A 13,756-nucleotide genomic window follows, 5' to 3' on the forward strand; every position below is an offset into this window, starting at 1 on the left:
TAGATAACTAGGTTAGGAAAGGTTACGGAGTTGCAAGTTTGGGGGTTTTATAAATGGTTGCAAAGGGGGAAACTTTAGGGGAGGGGGTGGAGGGTAAGGTAGGAAGAAAATCTTTGGTGAGGTTTAGTTTTGTACGGCACAGGCCAAGGAATGTGTTTGTAAGGTGCACCTGACTTCAATAAAGCGGCCTTTTTCACAGTAACAAGCTGGTTGTGGTCTGTGCTGTACCCCCCTGTTTGCCCAATATTTGTTTATTGTGTTAAATTAGCAAAAAAGACGTTATTTAAATGAAGACAGTGGCAGAGAGAGCAGGGGAGACAGTTTGTATGGGATACTATTTTGAATGCTGTGACCGGAACACATGCCCATGACAGGATTGTTGCTAATGGTAACAATCAGCTTGAATCCGTCTGGAAATCAATGTCTTTGAGGAAATAAATCCAGTGAAACGGCTCTGTGGGGAAGGGCGCAGCACTCCAGGAAATGAGGCTTCAGTCCCTGGCTAATGTAAACGCATCACGTGGCGACGTTTTAATGAAGAGCAACTAAGCACAGATGATCTTCACAAATCTTACATTCTTATAAGGGTGTACGCGTCAAACACAGGCTGGCTTCCTGGCTTTTTCTTGCCTTTAATGTATTTTGATTTGCAGTTCTAGTCATATGCTTTATCTGTACATTTTAGGTTTTAACGATCTGTAATAGTTCATTTTTAAGATCTGCGTTTATGCATTTTCCAAACATCCCAAAAAGTCGCTCCTTATTTAAGCATACATAAAAAGCAACATAAAGCAACCGATTCACAGGGCACGAGGCCGGAATTACCAGTGCAAGCACCAATGAATTGTGTCGGTCAACTGCTCCCCATCATGCTATTCGGGGTTCATGGGCCCGGAATGGAGAGTTGTGCACGGGTGAGTATTACCAAACTGTTTTTGCATTTGGAGTCCACATCAGAATGGCTCTTCCGGCGAAATGACGCAGTAACCAAGCAAGGCTGTTTTATTAGGACAGGAATGCAGTTCTACAGCTCATAAAACATTTGACAATTTCTGAAAAGTCTGCGCCTCACTAATACAATAAACAATTCCTAACCCCCCCGCCCTTAAACTTCCCCCCAACAAGAAACAGTCCCAAAACGATTATTCAAACATTCAATCTTCACCATCCCCTTTCTCTCATCCACAGACCATCACACACATAACTCAACCATCGCTTCCCTGTGTTCCCTCTGCCAAGGACTACTCTGCATGACCCCAACCCTTCCAGCCTGTCGCGAGCTCCTCCGTTTCTGCAACCTGTTCTAGAGCAAAAATCTAGAACCCCAGAACTGCAGACCTATCAAGAAAAATAACAAGAAGAAAAACACAAAGGAAAAGAGTAGACAAAAAAACCCTAAAAATAAAGGGAGGGAGGAAGGGACATGGACAAAGAAGACCCTACCTGCCAGGACCCAAGCGTCGGAATGGCACATTAACTAGCTGAAAACCAACGGCTAACTATAACCCACCCACTGCAAAAAAGAACCAGTTAGAGCAACCCTGGGCCAGGCCTGCATCATTCGCCCGAAGCTACCCGGGAATAGACATCCTGCGGATGCCACCCCCAGGAGCCCCCATACTGCAGGAGAAATTCCTGTGCTGAAAACGGAACAGGTGAACGTCTGCGCCAGGTATCAGCTCTGCCCAACTTGAAATTGGCCCCAAAGAGTCCCTGAAGATAAGTTATTGTTGTGTTGCTATGGAATGAACTCCCCCGCTGTTTAGTGGGTTTTGTCCTTGATGATGTCATAAAAGTAATAAAAAGACACTGTCCTGTACCGCGGGCTCAGTCTGTGTTAGTATCCTGTGGCACTAGTGTGTGCTTCCTGTCTGGTACGGCCTACCTGAACCTCAACACTACAAAATAGTGAGCAGGACGGATGGCAGCCCACTCCCCACAGACGTCCTGCCGGCTGTGGGCCACCATGCCCAAGTGAAGAACACAGCAGCAGAGATCGGCGAGATACCGAGAGCCCTATCTGCTGGTGAGGTACGTAGTAGTGGTCCGCTGCTGCTTCACCGCGCCCTGTGCACCATACCTGGTGCATGCAGAGAAGCGCAGTCTGCGTGTTACTCGGACAGGCATGGTGATGCGGCAGTTGGCCCTTTGTATTTGGTCCTGTGATGAGAAGCAAGAAGACGACATTAGGTAAACATATTCGACCCGAAAATAGGGGCACAAACTTTTGAATTGGACCAGTCACGTTTGGGCCAATCGCTGTCCCCGCACAGCACCCAGCATGGTGGCTGCATAGCAGCACGCTGCACAAGGCCAGACACCACCTGTGGCCCACCTTTCAGTGTAGCACAACAGAGAACTGTGAGATGGCATGGTGTCATAATGCAAAGCTGCTATGTGTATTTTTATAGCACACAACTCACCCAGGATAGTATCCTGGCTCTGAAGCAGGAGCTGTGCGCCAAGCCAAGGTCGGCACTAGGTGAAGAGCCAGGTCTTCCGTTTCTTCTGGAATTCAAGAACTGAACGCTTTAAACTGATCCAGTTGAAGATCCTACATAGGACGTACCTTACTGGGGTGACATTGGCCAAGATAGGGACTCGGCAGGATGCACTTTGCCTGCGTGGCTGTAAATGTGTAGCCACCTTCTATCACATTCTATGGGACTGCCCCTACGTACGATACATCTGGGAGCGGGCCACTGACAAGATGCAAGACGATCTGGGCAAATCATTTGTGCTGAAACCCCCACTAGGACTCCTGAACATTTGGGAAGTGACTGACCTTACGGATGTAGAACAACAATTCACCACCCTGGGATACACCCTAGTAAAAAGAGCCATCGCTATGAAATGGGGGGCCCCAGACAAGCCGTTGCTGATTTGGTTGGGTAGCGGAGATGGACAAATGTATGATAGCTGAAAAAGAAGCCTACAAAACCAGAGGCTGCCCTAAGAAGTGGGATAGAAGGTGGGGGGCCTGGAATGCCTACCGGGAAGAAATATGTACTTCACCAACTGTTGAACTTGAAATGACACAACAGAAATTCCTGTAATTGTGATACCTGGTTGTATTGTTGTATCTTCAGCGATATTTTTTCTTTAAATGGCGAACAGTATATCACGATATATGTACATGACAAATGTTTTATTTATCAATAAAATGTTACCAAAAAAAATGAACTGAAGCGAAGGCTCTGATGTCCAGAGGCTGGTCATTCCAGGCTTTAGGACTGAGGTAGGATAAGGTACAAAGGGCCATGCGCAGCCCCATCCACACCGTGCAGCGGGCTATAAGAAAGAAAGCTGAAAGGCATCAATACCATGGCATCCCTTCCAGCCATTGAACCGTTTGTCATCACCGGACAACCGTCATCACAGGCGGAAGTTGTGGGTGAAAAGACTTCACATGTACTAAGCAGCCAAAGGCGTAATGACACCAGGAAGCACACATTACGTTTGTGCCTGGCGGAAGAGAACACTTGGAATCTATCACGAGGCCTGCGAGAAGCTGGACCTCAGTTTGCCTATGAGACCATAGCGGCACCCAGTAATTACTTCGAGCCCATGGCCTATCCAAACAATTCCTCTTGCTCCAGGCGCAGGAAGCCTCTGAGAACGTTCCAGCACCTGTACCCTGCGAGACGAGATGGGGGAGATCTGAGTGCAGTACATACAGGTGTCATTTGTTTATCTGGCAAGCTGAGGGAACAAATATGACTGGAACCGGGTAAATCAATGAAAGACATCCTGGTTTTATGACGCTTGAAAGAACTTTCAAATGCAAGAGGGTCGTTTATGGAAGCAGACCTTCACAAACTGACTAAAAGCGAGCTGGTGACTCAAATCATGAAGACAGTCATGCCCACAAAGGGAAAAGATAGCATGAGACCGCGTCGATTCTGTAGGTGCTTCAGAGGACTGTTCCCCCATGTACGACATTACTCAGCCAGAAGGAAGAAGAGCTCAGCCTGTGAAACCATGAATCATTTTGTAAAAGGGTACAGATCTTCCTGGTCTCAACTGAATCCACAAAAGAGTAGTGTATACTGTGGAACCATCCAGTGGTGATGCAGAAGGCCTCAATCAACGAGTTGGTTCAAGAATCTTGTGCTACATTTGTCCATAGACTGGCTATCAGACCCACCAAAGTAAGAGTACACACCTATGGGCACCCAATCCCCTCTTAAAAGCAGAAATGTTCATCACAGACATTACTTACAATGACGTGACCACCTCAGCCACAGTAGGCACGATACAGGGAGGGTCTGCCATGCTGCTGACCTTCCACACAGCAAAACGGCTCCAACTATTACAGTTTGCACTCAGTGCACAACAACAGAGCTGGACAGCCTGCTGAAGGAATTCAAAGAGCTCTTTTGAGGGATTGGATGTTTGTAGGAGATAATGTTAAAATTACACATTAACCAACCTGTATAATTCATGGCCCTGCGTCACCCCTTGGAGTTGGTCCATCTTTGGCCCAAATTAGAAGAACAGCTTTGGAAGTTCATTGAAAGGGTGGTGGGTGGTGGTGGTGGGTGGTGGGTCCCAACCCCTGGCTGTCACCAATTGTGGTGACCCACAAGCTTAAGCAACCAGAGGAGGTGAGAGACTGAGCATGGACATGTATCTCCTAAATCAGAGATTCATCACCCTGACAGTGTACGGCCTGGTGGGTGAACAAACAGGGTAAGGCTGGTTTTCTAAGATGGACCACTGGTTCGGATACCACCAAACTATGGTGGATACCAAGACCCGATACATTACCACCTTCTCAATCCACCTAGGCCTTCACCAGAATAAACATCTAAACTGTGGGGGGATTCAAAGGATAGTCATTCTTCCACAGAAAACTTTCCAGATGGTTATCACTAGCTCTCATCTAGATTTTCTGAGTCACGACGTGGTCCTGGTGGGCACATTAGAGGGTTGGCCATGGGTGCTAGGTAGCATATACGTGCCCCCAGTCATGGCTGCTGGTACGCTGCATGGGGTATCCCAGGTCCTACTCCAGGCCCACCGGGGTACATCACTTTTAGGTAGGGACTTTAACATGATTATGAACAGGTCTCTAGACACATCCTCGATCCTTTGTCCTCTCCAAGTGGATGGACTCCCTGGGCTTAGAAGACATGAATTCCACCCCCACAAGATGACATACACTCATTGCTCTGCTCCCACAAAAGACATTGAAGGTCCGACTACCTTTTCACTCCATCCCTGTTGCAGCAAAGATGAGTTTCGTGAGACACTCATACGTTACTTCCTCAATACAGCCTGTGTTGCCGGGGCCCTTGCCAAATTTAGATTATACGACCATGGGAATAAGGCTGAAAATTGGTTTACTGCAGTGCTTAATTTGAGCCAGTGGTTTCCGGTGCTCTACACTGGCACTTAATTGTCAACAAGGGTTCTTATAACAGGTGCCACAAGGTGCGCTGTCTTGTTAATTTAGAGATGACCACAACAACAGTTAATTAATAATTCAATACACATTAAAAATTACTATTACCTTCTGCCCAAGCCTTTGCTTATAGCTTTGGGGGCCTGAAATAGTCTTAATTGCCCCACTTGTAGGAGTGTGATGGGTTTTAGTTTTTGTTGTTACTATCGTTGGCAGCATGGCAGGGGCAATGTGTGGTGTACGCTGCAGTGGCCACCTGACGAGAGCCTTGGCACTTACGTTTTTTACAAATTAAGCACTGGTTTACTGACTGTCCTAGCGACTAGAAGGCCTGAATATTATCCGGCTATAAGGAAAGCAGAGGTGCAGCTGGTGTGCTCCTCCGCAGTGACTGTAGAGACTTTTGCAAGTTATAATCATAACCTTTATAGCAGTAGATCTCCACCAACACAGGAGCTGACCCACCATATAGCTGCAGATCTACAGCCAAAACACTGAAGGGCAAGCAACAACAGAGGCCCACTTGACCATGGAGGAGTTCCAAGCAGCTAATATGGCCTCATTAACAGGGAAAACCTCGGGACCGACAGTTTTCCTGCTGAATTATTTAAGAAATGCTCTTACCTCCTGATGCCACACTTACTATGTCTCTGTCAGAAGATAGGTCACACAGGCTACCTCCCGCTAGACCTCAGGGTTGCCACTATCACCACTATAGTCAAGCCAGGTAAACCTTGTGACCTTTGTTACTCCTATAGGCCTTTCTCTTTGTTAAATGTGGAATGTAAACGTAGGCTAAAATATTGGCTACTAGATTGGCTACAATTATCACTTCACTGGTTCATGACGACCAAAATGGTTTTATGCCCGGCAGAAGTACACGCCATTGCATCCACAGGCTCCAAGTGGCGCTCTTGCAGCTCGATCGAGTGCAGGGCCCAGCGGTCCTGCTTCTGATTGCCTACAATAAGGCATTTAATACGGTCCATTGGCCCTTCCTACTGCATATCTTGTAGCGGATGAACTTTGACCTTGACTCCTGAAACTAATAATGGCCCCATCCGACTCCCGAAGTGCAAGGGTGCACGTCAATGGGTCGCTGTACGCCCCATTTTTGATTCAGCAGGGCACACGGCAGGATGTCCTCTATCTCCCTATCTCCTCTTTGCCCCTGTGATCCGGCCCCTAGAGTCATGGATCTGAGTAGATGCGCAAGTACTAGGATTTCATTGGGCAATAGACCACAAGGACAGTGTAGCCCTCTGTGTCGATAATATGTTACTGTTCGTACAATCCAGACGGGTATTGCTCCATTTAACCTGAATGCTCGACATATATGGAGACACATCAGGACTACGAGTCAACTTGGGGAAATCAAGATACATACATCAATCCAGATTAATCCACGCGCCCATGCCCGATACTAGACTACAATTCATGCAGGAATCTATTTCACATCTGGGCATCACCATCACACACGACCCACAATCTGCTTGGGACTTAAATAAAGCTATTATGAAAAGGGTGCACAGCAGCCTAGACTCCTAGATGCATCTTCCCCTCAGTCTCCTGGGTTGGGTGGCACTGTGTAAGATGCTGGTACTTCCCCGCTTCCTCTATGTGCTCCTACATATTTCCCCACACTCTGTTTACCGAGCTTCAGTTTGCGCCCATTAGGTTTTTCTAGGCTGGGAAAATGCCTAGGGTAGCATACACCAAATGCATGGTACCAGTTATTGAGGGCAGCCTCAGCACACCGGATCTTCGCTTATATTACTGGGCGGTGCAGATGATCCCACTGGAGGACTGGCTCTTCGGAGAGCGCCATGACTCCTGGCGCTTGGAGCTGTCATCCTGGAACAATGGAGGGGTACATGGCCTTCTTTATGAGGGATGTCCCCCTCCCCCAGGTCTCTAGGGTCCCACAGCTGTGTTGGAGAGAGGCCCTGTTTCATATTAATGAGCTGGGGAAACCCACTCCTCAAACCCCGCTGTGGGAGGGGCTGTGGCTAACACAAGTGACCCAGTTGGTGGGATTCTGGGAATGGGACCTTATTGGCATCTTTACACTGGGCGATCTCTGAGATACCGAACACATATGGCCCTTCAAGCAACTCAGGACTGAGTTTGGGATTCATAATTCAATTTTTTTAGGTACTTGCGAATGCGACATGCTCTGAAGGCACATGGGGGATGCTGGCTGAGGTCCAGTTTACACCCCCCTCGAGGCGGAGCTGACCATAGGCCCACTGGGTCGGAAGGGCATTACCCACCTACATAAGTCCCTCCTCCTTAGTTGAGCCATGATACACATTATCAGCGTAGTCCAGTTGTGGTAGGACCAGAGAGATGGTAGCTTGAACCTTGTGTGGGAATCCCACGTACAGGAAGCTGCACCTCTGTGTTTTCATTCTGAGGCTTGATTTATGCTGCCTTATTCACTTGTGGATTAATTGACAGTTTGGCATCCATGGTAATTTCAAGGTTTTTTTTTACCTCCTTTGATATTTTAGGAGGTGGTCCTAGATCATCAGTACATGTGCAGAGAGGGTCGTGGGTTTTTGCAGTCACCACAGGCAAGTCAGTTTTGGAGGCGTTCCATTTGAGGTGGCTCCATGTCATTCTTTGGTCAACAGCCCGGACGCAATCAAAGAGTGTGATTTGTTGATGTCATTTGGGCTTTCTAATTTGAGGAGTATCTGCATATCATGTGCGTAGTTATAGCAGGTGATGTCAAACCCCTTGATTAGATCTGGTAAAGACTTCACTGTGGTAAACGGGTTGGGGCTGTTGTTATTTGTTGTTATTTAAGCAGGTATCCAACACATTTGACTTAGATGTGTAATGCTTAGCCAGTTTGTCACAAAAATCTTAAGAAAATGGATTGGTTGTTTCTGTTCATTTTGGCGTACAAAATTCAGTGAGTATTTTATAGAATTCTTTATTGGCATATCTAACATTGTGGTCTCAGTTTGAATAGTATAGCTTTTTTTTGCGTTTTTGGTTGTTGACTTGTATATTCTGTTGTGTCTGAGTAGGCATATCTTGTTTTCATGGAGGGTTGTTTATTTTGAGCCATTGCGTTGAAGCTTAGCATTTTGTTGTTTGATCTTTTTTAGTTCTGCATTTATCCATATCGTTTTTTCTTTTGGGGAAACAGTCAGAACACCGTGGCTTCAGCCACGGATGTTCCAACATCACAAGTGTAACCACGCTTGCCTTAACCACGCATATGTGTGGTTAAGGTAGTGTGCGGTCTAGCTGCTGGCTGCTGCTGGGCAGAAGCAGGAAGACCACGCCAGAAAAAGAGCCAGAGGATGCTGTGAGGTAAGTGGAGCTGTGCTGGGGGTGTAGTTTTCAGGGCTCGGGGTCGGTAGTTTTTTTAATTAGGGGTTTGGGTGTTAGGCCTAAGGGCAGTAGAAGGGGATGGGGTAGTTTTAGGGACAGCGCTGGGGTGGAGGGGGTCAGGGTAGTGTATGTAAAGCAGCAGGGTTTTAGGCCTCAGGGCAGGGGAAAGGGAATAGGTAGTCCCGGGTAGTATTTAGGCCTCAGGGCTGGGGGGGTCGGGTTGTTTTTTCAATTAGGGGTTAGGGTGTTAGGCCTGAGGGCAGTGGAAGGGGTTGAGGTAGTTTTAGGGACAGCACGGTGTGGGAGGGGGTCAGGGTAGTGTATGTTAAGGGTTAGGGACAGCATGGAGGTAGGAGGGGGGTCGGGGTAGTGTATATCAAGGGGCGGGGATTTATGTCTCAGTGCCTGGGAGGGGAAAGGGTAGTTTTCAGGTAAGGTTTTGGGTCATGGGGTGGGGGGCATGTAGGGGGTTTGCAGCTTAGAGCTGGGAGAGGGGGAGCAAGAGTAGTGACGACCTTAGCCACACATACCCTTTTACCATTCATGCCTTTACCACAAAATAGCATGGTAAAGACATGCATGGTAAAGAAATGCGTGGTTAAGAAGCATTTGTGGTTTGGGCTGCGTGGTAGAGGCACGCGTGGTTTAGCCTTGCGTGCCTCTATTATACAAGCTTTCTTTTGTTATGCATAGATGTCTTCAGAGGAATTAAGAGACCAAAAGCTCTCTGGAGCCATTCATAGAGTGTTTCTACAGAGTTGATGGTGACCAGATATGTGATGGAGGTAGGCACATTTTCTAGTTCCTCCGAATTCAGCTTGTTACATGGTCGGTGTGTGGTTAGGGTAGGATGGTTTTAATTATGGTGGGTTTTCGTGTCTTGTGTTGGAAGGCAATGAGGAAGTGGTCTGACCACGTAACAGGAGTCCTTCTTAGGAATGTTACTAGGTTTATATCGCTACAAATACTATCTAATGTATGTCCAGTGATGTGTGTGGGTTTATGAACGAGTTGCTGTAGGTTCTGTGTGTCTAAGCCAGTGACGATGGTTTTGGGGTATGGTATATTAGGTTTGTCAAACCATATGTTGAGGTCACCAAGGATGCATTGGTTTGAGTATAGTGTAAGAAGGTTAGAGATTGTGTTTATCAATGTGTCTGGGAATGGAATGTCTATTTGTATAGCACACTAATCACCCTTGAGGGTATGCAGGCACTTTGGTGGGTGTGTAGGTGAGTGTTCCCTCAGATTAATTCGAAGAGCCAGATCTTCTGTTGGGGAAAGTGTATGCGGTTGTTTAGGTATGCTGGGCCAGTGTTATGTAAGGCTTTGCATGTGTGCGTGAGAAGTTTGAGTTGGCTGCATTGTTAATAAGGAGCCAGTGGACCGCTCAGAGGTTGGGCTAGGTGTGAATTCGGTATGGAAGGTCAAGGAATGTAGCATTACTGGGTGTTGGTCTGTAGAGAAGGAGAAGGTAACATGAAAATGGTGGTGTAGGGTTGCATCTGACAAACTTTATAAAGAAACATCGGCAGCTTTGGTGAGACTTGATGTTTCTTTAAATATGATGACTAAGCCGCCTACTCGTTTCACAATCTGATTTTGTGTAACAGTTTTATATCCTGGTTGAACAGCTTCATGCAATACTGGTGCCATGTCATGACCCAGTCATGATTCTCTAATGAAAAGCAAGTCTGGCCGTGTGTCTATCAATAGGTTGAATATGTGGTACTTGTGTTTTTTTACATGGAACAAGCATTTATCAGTAGGTAGTGTAAACAATCTAATTTGGAGGTGGAGAGAACTTGTGCTGCAGGAGGGTGAGTATTGCCCATTGAAGTTGTGGTTTATGTGCTATTGTTGATGGTGTTAACTGTCGGGGAACATAGAAAGTGTTGTTTATGGTTATCATAATCTTCTTCCAAAACACTTAGAAGCCATCTTTTTGGATCTGGTAGTGTGGGTGGTTGTAAGTCTGTTTGAAGTGAAGGGGTTGGGCTGTGGAGGTCTATGTGAATGCTGGGTTTGTTTTCGTATAGATAAGAGGATACGAGATTCTGAAGAGTGCTATGGTGTTGCTTTCTTTTGCGTCTGTTAAAGGTGGAAGGTGTGTGGGAGAGGGTGAATGGCTCTGAATTAAGCAAAAGGATGATAGACTTGTGGGTGGGTATTGTTGTAAGTTTGTGGATTGAGTGATTCGTGCATTTTCTGCATGGAGATGGTGAGTTTGAGATGGGTTTGAATGTAGTTTATTTATGCTAGTAAAAAAGAGTGAATGTGTGTATGTATGTTGGGATGGGGGTGAGGTGTTGAATGATTGAGAGTTGTGCTGATAAATCTTTTATTTGTTTTTGTTTTTGAAGGCTAGTATTATCTAATATTTTTGTGGAAACATGAGGTGTATGCTTTAAGGGTGGAGAACTGGTGAGTTGTGTATGTTGAAGGAGAATGATATGGAGTTGTGTGAGTAAAGTCTTTGTGTAGTGTGAGAGAGGGAGAACATTTAATGCGAAAGATGTTTGTAGGCTGAGCAGGGAGATGATTTAGATTTATTTTTGTAAGGGAGTGTTGATAGCGTGTTGTCATAGGTTGTGTGTGAGAAGAAAAGGACTGTTGTGTTGGTAAGAGGCATGATAGTTGGTTGAAGTAAGGTTGAAGTAAGGGTTCAGAGGGGTGGCAAGTGCAATGCTAGGAGTAGTGAGAGGGTAGTTAAAGGTATTTAGGTTGAAAGTGTATGAGTATGTGTGATTATATGTGTACATTTGTTGTGTTATTGGTAAGTAAGTAAAATATGTTTTTGGTTGTGTTTTAGTATAGAGTAGTGGAGTGTTTAGGAGTTTGTGGGTGACTGGACATAAAGGTATATGTGAGCGTGTTTTTTTACCGGGTAGAGTTTGGTGAGTAGGAGGACAGTGGATTGACAATGTATGTTTGTAGAGAGTGGTGTGGGTGTGTTGTGAGTTTGTGTGCATGGCTATGTTTCTGTCTCTTTCTTGGAGAGTGGTTTTGGATTGTGAAACAGGCAGCATCTTTGGCCGTAGGCCCAAACCGTCCCAAAAAGGCCAGTGTCCTTGCACGTGTCAACCTTTGGGGACACTGGGCAAGAAATATTTTGGAGCCTCTGTTTGGAACAGCTTTACATTTTATTACCCATTTATGCTAATTAACAAGCTATGTTGCTAACAATAGTGAATTAAATGTTAAAGATTAAGATACAAAAATACACACAAGTGAGTAATTGCCCACTTTGTCCATACTGTAAAACATCTTTGACCTTAGCCTCAATGCCTGGGGTGAGATACCCTGAGGTTAAATAGCCCTACTGATCAGTTGACCATGTGCCAATGGGAACCCTAGCTCTAACCATAGCCAGTCAGAACCCAGTCGATAAACCTATGATCCAGTTTAAACCCTAGCCCTGGGAACCAATCAGAACCTTAGCCCTATCAACCAATCAGCACACATGCCCTAAGCCCACTGTCCAATACAAATTCTAGCCTTAGGAGCCACTCAGAACATAGATGCAACAACTTATTTAAAGAGCAAGGGACCTTAAACTTAAGGGGCTGTGCCAGGTGTGCGGGGAAGGCCTGTTCAAATGGCTGTGGCCCAATCAGTAAAAGCAGAAACTGGTGTGCAGAAGGGGAGCAAAATGCTCTGCAGCTCACAATCTCATTGTATACAGACCGGCCAATACAGACTTCGCAGTTCCTGTTGAACCTTGCAGGTAAGGCACAAATGTAAAGCACTAAGTAATGCTTTTCATGCACTAAAAAGGCTTGCTTTACCAGCCAAAAGCGAGTGTTCCAAACACAGATCAAGCACTCTCTAAAACACTCAGGTTAGGCTTAGGGGTAGATTTTTTTCCCAATTTGGGTTCTATTTGGGGGGTAGGGGGAGGAAGGGGTGGCTTCTAGTAGCCTTAGTCCAATGTTATGGAAAATAAGGAAATAAATGTAAATAGACACGCTTAGAAAAAAAAAAAAAGAAAATTAAGTAAAAATTGCACAGCACAAAGTATGTGCTCTTACCACCTTTACTTTGGCCTTGCTTTCTGGGCTGTTCAGGCCTTACAGAAGTTAGGGCTACAAAATGGAGGTAGTTACTATGGAGTTTCTTCCACAAACTTAAGGCGCTGTGCCAGGTGTGAGGGGAAGGGGGAGGCCTGTTTAAGTGGCTGGGACCTTATCATTAAAGCAGAAACTGGTGTGGGTCCCATGCTCGCCAAGCCACTGGATTCAAGCTATCCTGGCTAATGAGGGGTGATACCCCGAAACCGGTCCTAGGATGCTTGTTTCCAGTCAGGGAGGACCTGGCTTGGTAGTTCGGGCTGGACTGTTCCCATGGGGTAGCAGGGTCAAGACTGATATGCTTTTGGCTAGGCCCAAAGTGGGGTGGCGTGTTGAGCAAATAAACGATGGATTTAGGCCCAGATCTCTGTACTGGGGATGAGTGTTTCACATTGTTCAGCATTGTGTCCATCAACTGTTCTTATTGCATTTGTCACCATAAGTGGGACAGGGCTACCAAGACATGGGTCTCGTACTCGCATTGCCACTGGGTTTAAGCTTTACTGGCTGATGAGGGATGAGACCCCAAAACTAGTCCTGGGATGCTCGTTTCTGGTCCAGGAAGGACATTGCTTTACAGTTCGGGCTGGAATGTTCCCATGGGGACCAGGGTCAAGACTGATTTGCTTTTGGCTAGGTCCAAAGTGGGGTGGCGTGTTGAGCAAACAAACAATGGATTTAGGCCCAGATCTCTGTACTAGGCGTAAGTGTTAGACATTGTTCAGCATTCTGTCCATCAACTGTTCTATTTGCATTTGACACCCCACGTGGGATGGGGATACCCAGACATGGGTCCTGTGTTCACCATGCCATTGGATTCAAGCTATCCTGCCTTATGAGAGGTGATACCCAGAAACTAGTCCTGGGATGCTTGTTTCTGGTCCAGGGAAGACCTGGCTTTGCAGTTCGGGCTGGAATGTTCCCATGGGAA

The sequence above is a fragment of the Triturus cristatus genome, chromosome 3_1 (assembly GCF_964204655.1).
Source record: "Triturus cristatus chromosome 3_1, aTriCri1.1, whole genome shotgun sequence".
Lineage (NCBI taxonomy): Eukaryota > Metazoa > Chordata > Amphibia > Caudata > Salamandridae > Triturus > Triturus cristatus.